The sequence below is a fragment of the Marmota marmota genome, unplaced genomic scaffold (assembly GCF_001458135.2).
Source record: "Marmota marmota marmota unplaced genomic scaffold, marMar, whole genome shotgun sequence".
Lineage (NCBI taxonomy): Eukaryota > Metazoa > Chordata > Mammalia > Rodentia > Sciuridae > Marmota > Marmota marmota.
In genome coordinates this window covers 12,603,914-12,622,480 of record NW_025999982.1, presented here as the reverse complement: position 1 = coordinate 12,622,480, position 18,567 = coordinate 12,603,914, and the positions used below count along the sequence as shown (strand labels likewise).

General features: G+C 32.6%; 1 protein-coding gene, 1 long non-coding RNA gene and 1 pseudogene across 3 annotated transcripts in view; 2 read left to right on the top strand and 1 right to left on the bottom strand.

The window, feature by feature from the left end:
- Positions 1-18,567, top strand: part of Supt3h (SPT3 homolog, SAGA and STAGA complex component) — a 460,033-nt gene that overhangs the window by 17,952 nt on the left and 423,514 nt on the right. The gene's annotated exons all lie outside the window — the stretch shown is intronic.
- Positions 7,632-16,775, bottom strand: LOC125617464. The gene is made up of 3 exons (XR_007348486.1): positions 16,349-16,775; positions 13,629-13,633; positions 7,632-7,642 (listed from the first exon to the last, which is right to left on the bottom strand). It is a non-coding gene; the product is annotated as an uncharacterized LOC125617464 (long non-coding RNA).
- On the top strand, positions 13,700-16,413 carry LOC125617463 (annotated as a pseudogene).

Below are 18,567 nucleotides of genomic sequence, written 5' to 3'. Positions count from 1 at the left end.
TCTGGGGATGAGCTCTACAGTTTTAATCTGTACTTGTAATTATTTCCTGGAATATCTTGAAGTATTCTGTGAGTACCACAAACATAGTATGTTCACAGTTGAACTAAAAATTTTCCTAGTAAGAGTTTTGTCTTTTGGGAATTTTTGGGATAAATAGCAACAGTTTACCCTTTGCTTTACTGGATTAGGGCATTTTTGTATATTACAGTATCACTCACATATTCAGTTGGCTCTTCATAGAATTATGAAGTTAAGAGCTGTGAAAGAATATACACCCTGTTTGTTCTTACCTTAATCTGGCTTTAAAGAACCCTTATATGTACATATCTGAATTATTAATAGATGGCTTTTAAACTGACATAGACTTCCGTCAAATATTGTTTCCCTAGTACATTTAATTAGTTTTACAGAAACTGAAAGAGAAACTCATGAAGATAAGTTGTGCTAATATTGATATGTTTTAATAAGATGCTTTCCTAATGATGATAAATGCTTGTGGAGCATTCTGTGAACCAGACATCTTGTGAGTGCTTCCACATACCATTTTATGTCATCCTTACACAACCCCATGAAGATAGATGCTGTTATTCCCCTTTTGTAGATGAAGAAGTTGAGACACAAAGATGGACTAACTCACTAAATATTACTCTGTAGTCAGTGGACAATCTTGGATTAAAGCCAGAAAATTTGATTCTAGAGTCCACGTTCTTAGCATATAACCTAAACTATATTTCAATTAATAAAATTTTTAATTTGATTTATAAATTTAATTCATAAATTTTTATGAAGATTAGTTTTGAATAAATGTTATGATAATATGAAAATTTGTTTTCTATACCTAATCACCAAGTCATTCTCAACATGGGCATATTAGTAACCAAGAGAAAGTATAGTTTTTCAAAAAAATTTTATACTTTTTATGTATTCTCTAGAGACATATTTGTGTTATTTCATAATTTTGGACATAAATGTGACCACATTGTTGTAGAATATTTAAATGCCTGCTCTTATATTTTATCACTATTAAATAACATCAATTCCTTATATTTAAATTACACTAAAATGTCCATAAACTTATGCTTTTTATGAAATGTATATGTTCAGATATTTTAATGTATACTCTGGTTTATAAGTAGAATAATAGGAAAATTTTCAAATTGTAATTTAAATTTGGTCACAGTTTTTCCTGAAAATGAGAATTTGTATAAAAGCAGGTTGAGAATATAAAATCACTGTTTAGTGAAAGTTGGCTATACTTTTTTCCTTTGGAAAATTAAATAAAAAATGTTTAAATTTCTAGATCCAATTGAGTTATGTGCTTGTATTAAGAGTGTCATTTTATAAATGTGGCAAAATAAAATTTTGAATTTTGTATATAAATATCACTGTAAATTCTTTCCTATGGAGAAAATAACTAGAACTTTCATTTTCAGATAATAATATAGTTGCCAGGGAGAAAAACATATTGCTAACTCTTTGAAATGAATTCTTGAAATTCAGGGAGATGGAGTCATTTGAGTAATTAATTCTTTGATGAAATTTCTTAGTTATATGGGGAAAAATAGTTAACAAAATCACAAATTAATTATCTTAAAATTGTGTTATGGTTGCTAATTATCACACTGGAGAATGGAAGTTCTGTTCATAACTAATTTGATTTCTGAACCTTATTTGTCTTAATTGATGTGCAGGGTTTTTTGATAGTCTTCACTTATCCTTAGTGTGAACAATTATGTAAAGATATTGTGTTTCTGAGTGTTTCCCTAGACCTTTCTGAAGGTATTATATAACATTTGGTTTATGGACAGCATTAAATTTCTGAAATCTTAGAAATACTGAATTCGACAATTCCTGATTCAGGTAAGGGATTGTGGACTTGGATCTACCTCATGAGGTTAATATGAAGATTAAATGAGTATGGTTCTTGGCACATTGTAAACACTGTTAGTTGTTGTTATCGCCTTTTTTAAAAAAAAATTTTTTAGTTTTTGGTTGTAGATGGACGCATACCTTTATTTTATTTATTTATTTTTATATGGTGCTGAGAATCCAACCCAGTGCCTCACACATGCTGGGCAAGCACTCTACCACTAAGCCACAACTCAGCCCCTTGTCATCATCTTTTAAAAACATAATTATCATCATCAACCGATAGATTAGGTCACTTAAGTTGTCCAAATTGGCTTCCAACTTGTTATTCTTCTACCTCAATCTCTCCGGTAGCTAAGATTGTAGGCCTGTGCCACTAGGCCTGGCTTACAAAGTATTTTAAGTGTAGGAGGAAAAATTTGCAATTTTATGGGAAGAAGCCATAATTATAGAGAAAAAAAGGTATGTCTACATTATAGCATGCTGTTCAGTAGAACTTTCTGTAGAGATGGAAGTTTCTGTTTCTGTGTGCTGTTTGGTGTGGTAGCCATGAATCATATGTACCTGTTGAGTGTGTTCAATAAGCTATGTAACAGAGCATCTGAATTTTAAATTTTATTTAATTTTAATTAGGTTAAAATGGAATAAAATTAGTTTAATATGGAACAAGAGGCTACCATGTTGGATAGCATAGAAGAAAGGAAGAAAATATAAATTATGCAATACTTTTTTTCTGGCATGTCTGTATTTTTATTGAAATAGGGAAAATATATTTTATATATATTATGTGATCTGTTGATTTCTATATCTGCTTATTAAAAATATTTTTAATTTTTTTAAGTTGTAGATGGACACAATACCTTTATTTTTTTTTGTGGTGTGAAATATTAAACCCAATGCTTCATGCATGCTAGGCAAGTGCTCTGCCATTGAGATACAACCCAGCCCTTATATCTACTTTTTTCTTAAGTTTCATTGTCCTACTGTTCTTTAAAGCTTTGAAAATGTTAATTTTTGGCTACTTTAGCTTGTTAGGTTTGATTGGTAGTTTTAATATTACATTAATTTTGCATTGTAAAAAGTATGAAAAATACCGAAATGTGTTTTTTATTCTTTTTTGAGTACATGTATTTATACTTACTATTTCTGCAAGTACTATAACTCCAGCTCTGAATACATTTTATTACACTCAATTATGCCAGCACATATATGTAACTGAATATGTAGTATTATGAGTTTTGAGTCCTTTTTCTCTTTTCTTTCTGTGGTGCTAGGAATGGAACCCAGGGTCTCTCACATGGTAGGCAAGCACTCTACCACTGAGGTATCCCTCCAACCCCTGGTCCTCATTTTTCTGTAGTAAGACTTGGCCACATTTCTGGTAGATCTAAAATTAGCAATATGTTGTGTAGTTTCTTGTTAATTCATTGTTTTTATTATGCTCAGATTTTGAGAACTTGTTGGTTCTTGATTAAATTAGTCTTTTAAAAAAGTGCTGGGTAGGAATGGATTGTTCAGTAGTAAATATATCAGTGATTAATAATTTTGGGTATGAAATTAAAGTTTCATATCCATGGTTATATATTAATTTATAGTGAATCATGTTGGTACAGGATATCAGCATTCCAAATTAGAAAAACGTAATTTCAGAGTAGTAGATTCTTAATATGGAGGAATTAATTTTTTTGATTTTTGAGTTAGTAGATTCTAAAGGTTCATAGCAGTTTTTAAGTTTGCCAGAGCAAATTTTTTATTTTCTCTAGATGTGAAATACTTATGCAGTTTTACATTATAGCCAAAGAAATGGAAATTGACTTATTCTGTGATATATTTTATTAACACACATATATATTAACTTTTCTTCTATAGCTATTTTTTCCCACATGGAATTTTTTTTAATAACTTTTTAAAAATTTTATTTATTTATTTTTATGTGGTGATGAGGATCGAACCCAGGGCCTTGCATGTGCAAGACGAGCGCTCTACCACTGAGCCATAACCCCAGCTTATTAACTTTAATTAACGTTTATATATATAAATTTCAATCTTGAATAAAATACTATATGCCTTTAAAAATATGTTGCTATTGTTAATAGGTTCTCTAATTGTCATTGCATGTTTTCCTAAGGCAGAACAGCGTTCATAAACCACTTTCTATAGAATAGTGAAAACTAATCCTTAATCTGTTAATTTTTTAATATTTATTTTTTAGTTGTAGTTGGATACAATAACTTTATTTTGTTTGTTTATTTTTTTATATGGTGCTGAGGATTGAACCCAGGACCTTGCAAGTGCTAGGCGAGCGTTCTATTGCTGAGCCACAACCACAGCCCCTTACTTTGTTCTTTGACTTTTTTCTTTACTTTTGATAGGTTTTTCTGTCTTAAAACATCTCGTTATGGTCAGTTTTTGTCCTGACTAGAAGAGTTTTATTAGCCTTATGTGGGTTTTTCATTATTCCTCTGTTAAACTGTTTGACAATGTGTGTTTAGCAAAAAGGGGTAAATTAAGTTTTCAGGGGTTGGTCTGGTTATTAATATTTATTTTTTCAAGAAAATGCCATTTTTTCACATCAGTGTTCATAGCAGCTCCATTTACATTAGCTAAGGATGGAACCAACCTAGGTATGCTTCCACAGATGAATGGATAAAGAAAATGTGGTACATATACACAATGGAATATTACTTAGCCGTAAATAAGAATGAAATTATGGCATTTGCCTGTAAATGGATGGAACTGGAGACTCTCATTATAAGTGAAATAAGCCAATCCCCACAAACCAAAAGCTGAATGTTCTCTCTGATATGCAGATACTAATTCACAATAGGGGCAGGGAGGGAGGAGTGGAGGTTCACGGATATGGCAGGGAAATGGGGGAAGAGAGGGAGGATGGGAATGGGAAAGATAGAATGAATCAGACATAACTTTGCTATGTTCATATATGAATACATGACCAGTGTAACTCCACATCGTGCACAACCATAAGAATGGGAAGTTATACTCCATGTGTGTATGATATGTCAAAATACATTCTGCTGTCATGTATAACTAAAAAGAACAAATAAAAAATTTAAAAAATGACATTCTTTTTGTATGAAGTTATTCTCTAAACAGTTAAACTTGGAGTACAACTCATCTTTTGCCCTCTTGCTTCCTCTAATTCTCTCCCTCCTTCCCTTTCTCTATTATTGGGGTTTCTGTGTGTTGCCCAGGCTAGCATTCAATTCAGCCTTGAGTAGTTGGAATTGTAGGAATGCACCACTTTTCCTGGCCTTTCAACCCATTTCTAAGTTAAGCACTGATAGTATTTTTTATTTACCTCTTCCAACCTAGAACTTGAGATCACTGGCATCCTTCATGTATCTCTAATCCTTTGTAAGCGTGTGAACAGCTAATGTTTATTTTTAAAGGACAATAAAACTTCACTTCTGTGCAATTTGTAATAAATTATAAATATTTTAATCGGCAAATTGATTTGAAGAAAAATAATGCCACATCTAAGTGAGTGATTAAGGTAGCACGATACAGTGGAAAGAACTGTAGATTTGGAGACAGAATTCTTGGTTCACTTTTCTATTTTACATGTTAACCCCCCCCCATTAAAAAAATCTGGAAATGTTCTGGGTAGGGGACTTGAATTGTTATCATTTTATTCAGAGTGGTGTGATTGTTTTATATTTATTATAGAAGAAGTTCATATTATTTTCTGAAAAGAAAAAATTCAGAAAATACAGAAAGATTACAAGGAATACCTAGCCTTTCTGAGTTAGTGCTAGTACTGTTTTGGTATTTATTGTTCCAGTGCATTGAAAAAACTTAAATACCAAAATCCTATATTATAATTACTTCTGTGTAACTTATACAATCAGATTTTTCATGTTGACAAAATACAGTATTATTGCTTTAGCTACAATGATTTATATTCCATTATGCTGTCTTTAAACACTTATTAGATATCTTAGGTTGTTTTTAATATTCTGGTATTATGGAGAGCATTGTAATCTATCCATCCTTTATTTTATCTTACTAATTTGTCTTCTTACCTGCTAACTATCTTTGAACCTATTATAACTGGATATTTCATTAGGACCAATCCCCATAAATGGAATTCTTGGCTCAGAAGACATTTCTACTTATTTTTAAGATTCTTTTTTTTTAATATTTATTTTTTAGTTGTAGTTGGACACAATACCTTTATTTGTTTTCATGTGGTGCTGAGGATCGAACCCAGGGCCTCGCGCTTGCTAGGTGAGCATGCTACCACTGAGCCACCATGCCAGCACATTTTTAAGATTCTTGATGGATTTAAGTAAGTTATAGTTCATTGTTATAGTTTCACCAATAGAATACTTATTATGCCTTGCCACCATTGAGTAATGTTTTTTATATATATGTACATATGATTTATATATATATGCATATGAAAATTGCTTTCAGGATACTTTTACTAGTAATACATGTATACATTTGAAAATAGAAATCAAAAAGTTCTTATACTTCTGTTGCTTGGTTTCTTCCCTCTGAATTACAACTTGTATTTTTCCTTGTGTATTCTTCAAGAGTTTCTTTATTCATGTATAAACACATGCAAATATATTCTTTTGTATTTTTTCACAGAGAACTTTGTTGGAGATCTTTGCATAGAGAAGATTATTTGTGTGTATATGAGCGTTTGTCTTTCGAGAACTTTGTAGTCACTTTTTGATTAGCTCAGGAAGTCTCAATAAATATGTGGAAGCCTCTCATTCAAGAAAACTGAGACACCTACTAAATGAGTTACCTAACTCAGAAAAGGTTATAAGATCTTCATATTCATAAGCAAAAAACCATAAAATCTGTCTAGAATCCTTTATGAAAGGAGTATCCTACATTTGAGGTGTGTGAGTTGATTTTTTTAAAAGTTCTTAGTAACTTTTAATTATTACTGTCCTTTTGTGATATCTGCCTTTTTCCCATACTCAATATATCATGAACAATTTTCTGTTATGTGACTTTATTTCACTGTAGGAATATCTATCATGTTATTAATTCCTTGTTGAATCATTAGATAATGTTCAGTTTCTCAAATATTATTAAAAATGATATAATCTTGATAACTGTATTAAATTCTTAGAAGAAGAATTTTTGAGTCTAAAGTCTTTTCTGATACCATAACTTCTTAGTTTTTCTTCTAGAAAAGTTGAATAGATGGGGCTGGGATTGTGGCTCAGTGTAGAGCACCCCCCTAGCACATGTGAGGCGCTGGGTTCAATCCTCAGCACCACATAAGAATAAATAAAAATAAAGGTATTGTGTCCAACTACAACTAAAAAAATATTACAAAAAAAGTTGATGGGCTGGGATTATAGCTCAATGGTAGAGCACTTGCCTTGCATGCGTGAGGAACTGGGTTCAATCCTCAGTACCACATAAAAAATAAGTAAATAAAGATTAAAAAAATGTTGAATTGATTTACGTTTATATCACAATATAGGAGCACCTTCCTCCATCTCTCCATCACTAACACTTTAACAGTAGGAACATGTGTTTAAAAGCTTTTGATTGCTGAGTTTTCAAATATTTTGGCCATTTATATTTCTTATTTTGAAGTTCTACATATTCTTAGCATAGTTTTACCAAGTACTTATTTTTTCCTATTGCTTGTTAATGACTTTTTTATATGTTTATTTTTTAGTTGTAGTTGGACACAATACCTTTATTTTATTTATTTATTTTTATGTGGTGCTGAGGATCGAACCCAGGGCCTCACACATGCTAGGTGAGTGCTCTACCGCTGAGCCACAACCCCAACCCCTATTAATGACTTCTAATAGATTAAGAGACTTTAACTCTTTGTTGATTATATATGGCATCTTTCACCAATCTTTTGGTTTCCTTAAGGTTTGTTTATTGTGACTCTTTATTTTTTATATTTTTAAATTAAAATTTTTTTTATTCCACCTGCTGTTATTTTTTAAAAAATATTTTTGTTGTCAATGAACCTTTATTTTTTTTAAAGTTTTATTTATATGTGGTGAATTGAACCCAGAGCCTCATATATGCTAGGCAAGTGTTATTTATATGTGGTGAATTGAACCCAGAGCCTCATATATGCTAGGCAAGTGCTCTACCATTGAGCCACAACTCCAACCCCTGCTATTTTTATTTATTTATTTTTATGTGGTACTGAGGATCTAAGCCAGTGTCTCACACATGCTAGGTGAGCACAACCCCAGTTTCTATCATGATTCTTAAATATGTGAGATTTTGTTTTTAATGTAGTTTAATGAGTTTTATATATCTTGTTGCTTCTGCCTTAGACCTTAAGTCCTACCCTCAATTTTGATACATATGTCCATATTCTTTTATATTTTATATTTTTAGTTTGTACAGTTTAATATTTGATCCCTTTGTTGTATGATGTCAAGAAGGTTCCAAGTTTAAACAGTTTTATTTTAAATTGATTTGCCGGTGGTCTTAACCACCACAAATTACATAAGCCTTTCTTTCCCCTCTAAATTGAAATTCTACCTTTATCAGATAATAAATTATTACTTTTGACTTTTCTGCTTTGTTGCATTGAATTTTCTATCCCCTTGCCAGTACTACATTATTTTAGTTATTATAGCTTCTTAATATGTTTTAATATTTGATATTACAGTTCAAGTTAATCCACATAAGCTTTCTTTTAAAAATGTTTCTGGACTTTTATTTTTATTCCTCCAGTTGAATTTTTAGGAATCATTTCATCAAGTTCCAAAACAAATTCTTAAGTGCACATTTTAGACAGTTTCATTTTTCTTTTCTTTTTCTGATTTTTGTTATATACTCAAAGTTTAGACATTGGTCTTTGCAATTCATTTTACTTTTAAAGTTGATTAATGAAGTAATTTTACATTTAGAAAGTTTATTTGAAACAACACTGGATAGAAACAGCAACAACAACTAACTAATGAGTGAGTTGGTTTACCAGTTTATGATTAGAGACTGAAAATCTTCTCAATTTTCTTTAATATTTGTTTTTCTTGTTGAGATGTAGAATTTTGCTGTGACTGCAGTGTATAAAACTCAGCCAACTTATTCTTAATTTTAAATCATACAGTCATTGTCTTATTAAATGGTGGACATGGTTGGAAATAAGAGGCAAGTTTAATTTTTTTAATAGGAATGTAAAACTGCATTCTAATATATATATAATTATATATTGATGATAATATATATATAATTATATATTGATGTCTAATTTCATAGAGAATAAATACATTTATTTTATAAACATAATTTTGTGATCAGTTTTTTTTGGGCTATTTTAATGCAAATATTTCTAGAGTAGATTGTGGACATTTTTAAACTACTTACAGAAAGAGTAACAGGTATAATTGCACTATAGTTCATTCCACTTATGAGATGCTCTATCCAGGACATCATAGAGGCATAAAATGTACTTTGCTTTCTATGATAAGTTGTCCTACTTTGCCATTTTATTTGAATTTGTATATTTGAATAGTTTTTATGTTTTCTGTTTCATTGCAGCTACTAATTTTGTTGCTGTTGTGTCAGGTTTTTAGTTTATGATAGACTGGGAGCTGCGGTGTTTCACCTTCTCCCTTTTCAAATGCTATTCCCACAGTCTACTCTAGACTAGTAATCAAATGTATTAGGTCGTATCTAAAATAAGAGTCATAGGTAGGAAAATCTGACATACTTTATTTTCTGAAAAAAAAATTACTTGATCTTAATAGCATTTTTGAAAGTTGAGTTGCTTGTTTCTCAGTTTCTTTTGTTTTATTTTCAAAGGCTGAGATTGTCAGGTAGTAAATATAAATTCATTAGTTTTATGTTATTTAATCTCTTTTCAGTGAAATAATGTTAGGACTTTTACTTAGATTGTTGGATTAGTTCTGTATAGTTTTTTTTTAAAGCTTGTATAGAAGGTCTGAAGTAATGATAATTTTTAATTATGCCTAATTACTCTTCATACCATTTTGAAGTATTAGGCAAGGCCTCTGGCCAAGAAAGGAGATAGGGAAGCTTGAGAGTGGTGAAGGTTTGTAATGCCAGGAGTAGAGTTAGGGAGAGAAAGCTAATTAGAAATATGGTAAGTGTTGCATAAGTTGTTAAGGGTTCAGCTGAGCATAGTCATCTCTTGGAACTAATAGGATGTCAACAGTAAGGTTGTATAGTTTTCTATAGCAGTGCTTAGCTGCTGGGCACAAAGCTCAGAAATAGATGATTAGATTGATTCAAAAAATTGGAAGGACACACCGTAGCTTGGGAGGCCGAGGCAGGAGAATCACAAGTTCAAAGCTAGCCTCAGTGAAGCAAGACACTTAGCAACTCAGTGAGACCCTGTCTCTAAATAAAATACAAAATAGGGATGGGGATATGACTCAGTGGTTGAGTGCCCCTGAGTTCAATCCCCAACACACAAAAAATTTTTTTTTGAAGGACAGATGTAGAAGAAGGTTATTGAACTTGAGGTGTTGGTGATTCTTATCACTGAGCCTAGTCTGGTAGAGAGGGATGGGATAAAAAATACAGTGGGGTTTATTGACCTGGAGAAAAATGGGGGAAGAAGAAGAAGAGATTTCAGTGAAGAAAAAAGGAGATAGAATACCAGTAGTATTTAGGAGAACTAGAAAAATACGAAATTAACAGAAAGTAGATGTATCATCTTGGACATATCCTCCAGGAAGTTTTCTCTGACCTTTCTGGTATTGTAAATTAACTTTATGTGTTTGGCACTTTGTGCTACTCCTGTAAAACTCTTCATTTTATGGTGGTTTATTTTATTTATTTATATTTTCTGAAATAGAATTACAGGGATTTTTTTCTTGTTTTACAGTGCCTAATACCTAGTAGATACCTGTTAAAGTGTTGTTTTTGTACAATGACCAGGAAGTTGTGATAATAGTGGGGTAGCATATTAGAAGGACAACCTCCATGGGAATGGCTGCAGTTGAAAAGAGGTTAAAGTCTTCAAAGTAGCTGGGTGTGAGGGTGCACCCCTGTAATCCCAGTGGCTCTGGGGACTGAGGCAGGAGGACTGAAGGTTTAAAGCCAGCCTTGGCAGTTTAATGAGGGTGTGAGCAACCTACTGAGACCCTCTCTCGAAATGAAAAAATAAAAGGGGCTGGGAATGTGGCTCAGTGGTTAAGTGCCCTTGGGGCATGGGTAATCTTTATATAGTGCCCATATTAGAAATTCAAATGACTGCTTTGTTTTGGTCTTTTTCTTATTTTTTTTTAAGACTTTGAACATTTTAATGTATTATCTTAGGTAATTTTTTTTCTTCTTTATTATTAACTTTAGAAGTAAAGTTTAACATCCCAGTATTCTCATTACACTGACTTTATTTTTTTCATCTTAGCCTCATGAAAAACAGTTTTAGGTGCTACATTCTATATTTAGAATTCTGATTTACTTGGCACCTCTTTACTGCTTCCTTAGAAAATTATAATATATATGAAAAAAACCCCTAAAAATAAAAATTATATATAATATACATGGTTTTTGAAAGGAAGGATACTGAAAGTTTACAAATACAAGTGAGTCCTATTTTAAAATATCTCTGAAACTTATTTATGAAATCCAAATAACATCATTCATCTGAGTTCTTGGGTGTGAATTAAATCAGATTATACGTGTAAATCATTTACATAGTGTTCTGTGCAGAGCTCTATATAAATGTTTATACTTTTAAAATTAGATTTTTTAGCATTACAGATAGAATATATATATATATATACATATATATATATATGTATATATATATATATTTAAAGAGAGGGAATTTTTTAATACTTATTTTTTTTAGTTTTCGGTGGACATAACATCTTTTTTATTTTTATGTGGTGCTGAGGATTGAACCCAGCACCCCGCGCATGCCAGGAGAGCGCACTACCGCTTGAGCCACATCCCCAGCCCCAAACTTTAGTATATTCTTGTAGGACCAAATATCAGCTATTTAGAAATTGCTGTAATTGGTGTTGACTATTCCTCTCTTGTTCTCACTTTTTAAACTGCCAGCACATATTTAGTTCTTTATTTTACTTTTATATTTGAGATGACACTGCAATATCGAACTCACTTTAAAGTGATGGGCAAGGACATACAGACATACAGACCTTAATTTTTTTATGTGCTTTAAGTTCTGTGTTCAGCTATTATAAACTGCTTTGAAAATGTAATGATTTCATTTAGGTATTACTGGGATGTCTTAAATTTCATAATCAAAAATGGACATTTACCTGACCCCCAAAACCTTAAACTTTGTTTTTTGTTGCTTTCGTGTTTCATAACTTTTTGTTAAAAGACACAGTGGTATAATTATAGCCACTTTTGGGCTGTGGCTGTGGTTCAGTGGTAGTGCACTTGCCTGGCATGTCTGAGGCACTGGGTTCGATTCTCAGCACCACATATAAATAAATAAAATAAAGGTCTATCAACAACTAAAAATATATTTAAAGAAAATTATGGCCACTTTTCAGAAGCCAGACATTATTTTTACAAATTATTCTTTGCTTCGAAGTTAGTTTTTCCCCCTATTTTTCCCTTTCATTTCAACTCTTAATATGTAATCTAAAGTACTGGTACTCAGCATAGCCAGTTTGGGAACTGTGACTGATCTGTGATCAGTCTTGAGCCAGAATGTATATCAGTTTCCTACTTCATTGAGATAGTTTTCTTATGCTACAAGTATAATTAAGTGATGTGTATTAGAATCACCTTTGTAAAAAAATTTTTTGTAGTTGTAGATGGACAGAATGCCTTTCTAAAATTTATTTGTTTATTTATTTTTTAATGTGGTACAAAGGATGGAACTCAGTGCCTCACACATGCTAGGCAAGCCCTCTGCCACTGAGCTACACCCCCAGCACCTAATGCATTTGGTTTACATTCTGGTGCAGATGTCTTACTTCTCGTTGTAGCCTTGAAACAAACATTTCTTAACTAGTATTTGTTGGCAGACCACATTGGTTCTAGAAAAACAAATTTGTATTGTATGCTAATCTTTTTATACAATAGTATTGTAGTATTAGAATTTAATGCTTTTTGTTTATTCATTCAACAAATACCTTTGATTGGCTCTGGAAATATGGCAGTGAATGAAACCAACAAACAGAATTCCTAATTTCATGTAGCTTTGAATTCTAATTCATTTAGCAATAACATTATTAGTTCCCCAAAATGCTGTTGTTTTTGTAGTAAATTCTTGTACTTTACAGATTTGCGCCCTAAAAGCCTTTGATTTAATTATATATACCTTTACATAGGTAGCAGGATTATTTTTAATTGCATTTTTCAGTTCAGATTTTTTTTTACCTATGACTTATAAAACATTTGAAAACAGTAATTTTGTGTTTGAGCCACCTTCTACTTCTACTTGAAATTAGTTTTTTTGAAGCAAGGATCTTTTGCTTTAGAGGTCATAGAAGGAATGAGTTTCCAATACAATAGAATAGTGATAACATGAATTGATTATCCAGCAAATGGAATAGTACATTAAACAATCATCGTTGCCTTTTTTATGTTACTGACAGATGACCTGTTGGTCAAACTTGAGAGTATTTCATAGGTTACACTGAAATATTATTATTGATATAATTTTATTGATGAAATATAAAGACTGGCAAATTAAATTGATGAAAACCAATGAAACAACATATGACTTCAAAAACAAGTCCTCTAATGCAGTTGTTATCAAATTTCAGTGTGTGAAATATGTATGTAAAACCATTTACCAATATCTAGACATAGAGCATTTTACTGAAATAGACATCTTCTTTTGAAGTACGAATTATTTGGTAAATAATATCATTTTATAAAAATACTTTTTGTAGTTGTAGGTGGACAGAATGCCTTTATTTTGTTTATTTTTATGTGGTGCTGAGTATCAAACCCAGTGCCACATGCTTGCTAGGCAAGCACTCTACCACTGAGCTCCAGCCCCAGCCCCAGCCCCTAACATACTAATTTTTAGCCTTCATATAGGTAATGAGAAGAGATTTCACATTTTTTTTTTTAGTGAAATGAAAAACATTCTATTACAGTCATATTTTAGAATCAAATCTGGTAAATCATTCTTTAACCTTGTTGTTCTGATGAAGTGAAATTTTTGTTTACACCCTATTATTTTATACATAAAAGTTATTCATTTGAATTTCAGCCTTTTATTGAAGATACAGCCCCATAGTATTGTGTTTCTTTATTTATTGTGTTTCTTTTACTTGTATTTCTTTTTATTTTGCTTTCATAGACAGACTAGCCTTACTAAGGATGCCAGAGTTTAAAAATGTATGGAAAGAATGGAACACTTTGTTGCATTTATGTTTATTAACTGATTTTAAAAAATATTAAAGGGTGAACTTTGTTTTTTAGTTGTAGTTGGATACAATACCTTTATTTAATGTATTTATTTTTATGTAGTGTTGAGGATCAAATGGAGTGCCTCGCCCGGGCTAGGTGAATGCTCTACCGCTGAGCACAACCCCAGCTCAGAACTTTTGTTTTTCTCAGTTATCTTCCAGTAATGATACATGCCTATTCTTTTTGGGTTTATTATGTATAATAGTGATTTAGGTTGAGTTATTTCTTTTGTGTACATCTACCACCAACAGATTTTAAATACAGCTGTAGAACTTTACATTTGTAACTTGAGAAACATGGAAATACTTTTTAAAAAGAAAATTGAAACACTATTCCTTAACAATTACACATAAATCAGTGAAATAGAATTCATTTAAAAATTTATAATTTCTTACTGTAATTTGCTATATGTCTTAATTTTAAGCTGGTGTATGTAATTTGAGTTTAGATATTAGCCAGACATGATATAAATACTAAAGCCTTAATATGATGCGTGTAAATAATTTTGTTTTTAGTTTTGGCATTTTTTGTAGCAAATTTACACTTAGATTTTAGTTGGAAACATGTCCATTTTTTTTTTTTTTTAAATTACGAAGTACCTGCCACCTTTCTTCCTGTCCAGCCATCAATGCTATTTTTAAAGTTTTGTCCTTTTTCTTTTGTGGTATTTAGCATGTCCTTTTCTTCTTTCTCCTATAACTGTTAACAAATCTCTTTTCTAAGTCTTCGACATTGTGGTTCATTTGTTCATCTGTCTGCTCATTAATTCAAGAAACGTTTGTATGTTAGGCATTTGACTAGATGTAGGAAGAAAGTGAGCAGAAGAGAGAAAGAAAATGAATTCTTGTGTTCTTGTGCTGTCAGTACTATGCAGTATGTCTTTTGTATCTTGTGATTATGTGATCATCGATGAGAAGTTTTGCTGTTTTCATTTTATAGTTGTGGATTTAAATTTAAAGAAATTAGAAATTTGAATAAAAATAATTTGTAAGTGGAAGAGGTAGGCTTTGACACCAGGAATATCTGATTTTACAGTGTTGTCTTCTTAAATGGATTATAGGTGAATAAAATAAGTACACTTCTTGTTGTCTTGGAGTGTGTAGTTAAGTGTTCATTTTTATAGAGTATGTAGTTTAGTGTTCTTTGACTCTGTGCTTTGTGAAGATGCCTGTGGGGCTGCTCAGGAAAGGGAGTGAGGTTCCAGCTCGCTGTCAACCCTTCTTTAGCCTAATAGTCTCCTTTCAAATTTGATTTTATTTATTGGGTTTTCTTAGAGAATCCCAAGAGAAAAATGGAGTTTTGCAGTTTTAATCATACTAGAATCACCAGCCTAGAATTATATATGTTTATATATACATAGAGAGAAACTGAGACCAAATGATGTAGTAGATGGAGATGAGTTGGAGAAGAGTTACGGATGTACTACTGTGGGAATACAGAGGGAATCCGTCATGACCTAGGAAACATTTCAGTTAAAGAGATGAAAACTTGTGAAAATAATGCCATTCTTCAAGGATAGGTGTTAATACTATAGACATTTTGGGGGAGGGTGGTACTGAGGATAGGTAGGAAACATTGCAAGTAAGGGAGACAGCATGATTAAGACCTAAAAGCAAGGATGAGGTACTGATAGCTTAATGTGTCTAGATAGAACTTGGTTGTAGGAAATATAGATTAAACTATCAATTAGTATCACAATGTGGGAAGCTTGAATGGTAGGCTAAGGAGTTTAGTCTTTTCCACAGGCCATTTCCACCAAGGAAAGTGAATTGTATCATATGTCCGCTATCCAGAACCTCCACTCTTTTGACCCCTTTGCTGATGCAAGTAAGGGCGATGACCTTCCTGTTGGCACGAAGATTATATTCCATATTAGAATTCAGCAGAGAAATGTTAGGAAGACAGTTACTATTGCCCAAGGAATTGCTGATGATTATAATAAAAAGAAACCAGTGAAGGCATTTAAGAATAAATTAGCCTCCAGTGGTACTTGAACATCAAAAATATGGAGAAATAATTCAGCTATAGGGTGCCTGACCAGTGCAAGAACATACACCAGTTCCTTGTAGAGGTTGGACTGGCTAAGGATGATCAGCTGAAGGTTCATTGGTTTTAAGTGCTTGTGGCTCACTGAAGCTTAAGTGAGGATTTCCTTGCAACGAGTAGAATTTCCCTTCTGTCCCTTGTCACAAGTTTAAAAACCTCACAGCTTGTATAATGTAACCACTTGGGGTCTGCTTTTAACTTGGACTAGAGTAACTTTTTCCTGTAGTAAAATGGAAAGAACCATGCTGTCTAGTCTTAAAGTCTCTCACTTAAAAATTTGAGATCAAGCAATAGGTGCCTGGCAAAGTCCACCCTGAAACAAGTAATAATGTGATGTTTCAGCAAAGCCCAGATCCCCAAGATCAGATAGTTGTGTCTGACCAGAAACTCTTCACTCAACAGAGTCCCCTGTCCTAAGAGTGTTATGACCTCAACAATCTAGAGGATGGGGTAAGACAGCTGTACCACCAGAGGGGGCCTTTGGTAGTTAAAAGAAAAAAGAAAAAAGTCCCTGGTATCTAACCTGACCAGGTGGGCAGAACTCAGGCCATTGTCCTTCCAGTGAGGTTGTGACATCTGGCTTGCGGCCAAGGTTTTCTTTGTGACCAGACATATTCTAGCAAAGGGGTATCGAAACTACAGAAAGTGAGGCCATCTTAATATCAGTTAAACTTTTGACAAGGGAACAAATGCCAAACTGATGTTACCAGTCCTGTAGCAGCTATAGAACCTGCGACTCACTGGGCTGGGGTTGTGGCTCAGAGGTAGAGCACTCACCTAGCATGTGCAAGGACCTTGGTTCCATCCTTAGCACCACGTAAAAGTAAACAAATAAAGATATTGTTTCCAACTACAACTTAAAAAGAAAAAAAGGAACCTGCAACTCACTAGCAACAGCTGCCCAGTGCCATGTGAAGTAATAAACTGGTTTTGTTTTCTTTTTCTCTTCTGGTTTTAATGTTATGTAATGTATTTTAAACCCTTGTTTAAATAAAACTTGTTTTCAGGGGGAAAAAAAAATTTAAGATTGTCTGTTGTCTGCTTGTTTTATTGTCTCCCTTGTCTTTGCTCTGAGTCTTGGTATATCACATTCTTTATTTCTGAAGTGGCCTTCCTTTTCCACAGAGTCTTAAAGGCAAACTCACCTTTCATATTTAAATTTTTTCTCTAAGCCTTCTTAGCTAAGAGTCAAGTGTTGGTTTATACATAGCTTATTTACCCAGTTAAATGCCTTTTTTGGATACTGTTAATTTTTAATGCATTTTGTGTTTGTGGCAAGCATAGGCTCTTAATAGTTATATGTTTTAAAGTGGCTGAGTGCTTAAATAATTGATTGTTACTATTCTAGGTGATATTAAAAGAGAAAACTACAAACTTTCTGCTATAAATTTAGAATGTAGGGCGATGCTCATGGTATACTAATGAAAAGAAGGTTCAGAGAGAAGGAAAAGAGTAATTAATGCATGAATGGGTAATAAAGTGTATTTGCAGCTAAAGGCAAGCCTGTATTAGTAGTGGACAGCAAGAACAAGTGCATGGGTAGGGGGAGTTTTAGGTCAAGTAAATGAGGGAGTTTCCAATATATAAGAAATAAGGTAATCAAAAGTTCTGCCTAAGTAATCCTTTTTTTTTAAGTTGGAGATGGACACACAATATCTTTATTTATTTGTATGTGGTGCTGAGGATCGAACCCAGTGCCCTACACATGCCAGGCAAGTGTGCTACCGCTGAGCTACAACCCTGGCCCTGCCTAAGTAGTCTTAATGAAATCTTTTCAAAAGATGTTTCTAGGGGTTCTAATGGACTAACTTTTAGTATATGGCTGAATCTAGCAGATGTTTTCTTTGTCACATTTATTTCATATTGCCTTTAATCTCTAAATAAAGGAAATATGAATACTCTGGCTTGATAATTCTTCACACGTAATATTGTCTTCAGTATTTCTCGTTTTATTCAGTCAGTTGTCTTGGAAGAGTCGGGTGAAGAATAGGCAACTGTGATTGTAAAATATTTTACTAGTAAACAAGTAATGTGGAATATCAAAGGGAACTACATGCGCAGTGGAAATTTGAAGCATCTGCTGTCTAAATTTCTAGAGTGAATTATTTAAGGCAGTATTTCTTTCTTTCTTTCTTTTTGGTACCAGGGATTGAACCCAAGAGCGCTTAACCACTGAGTCATATTCCTAGCCATTTTTATTTCTTATTTTGAGACAGTGTCTCACTAAATTGCTTACAGCCTTGGCTAAGTTGCTGAAGCTGGCTTCAAACCTGTGACCCCTCTGTAAAGACAGGATTTGGGAGC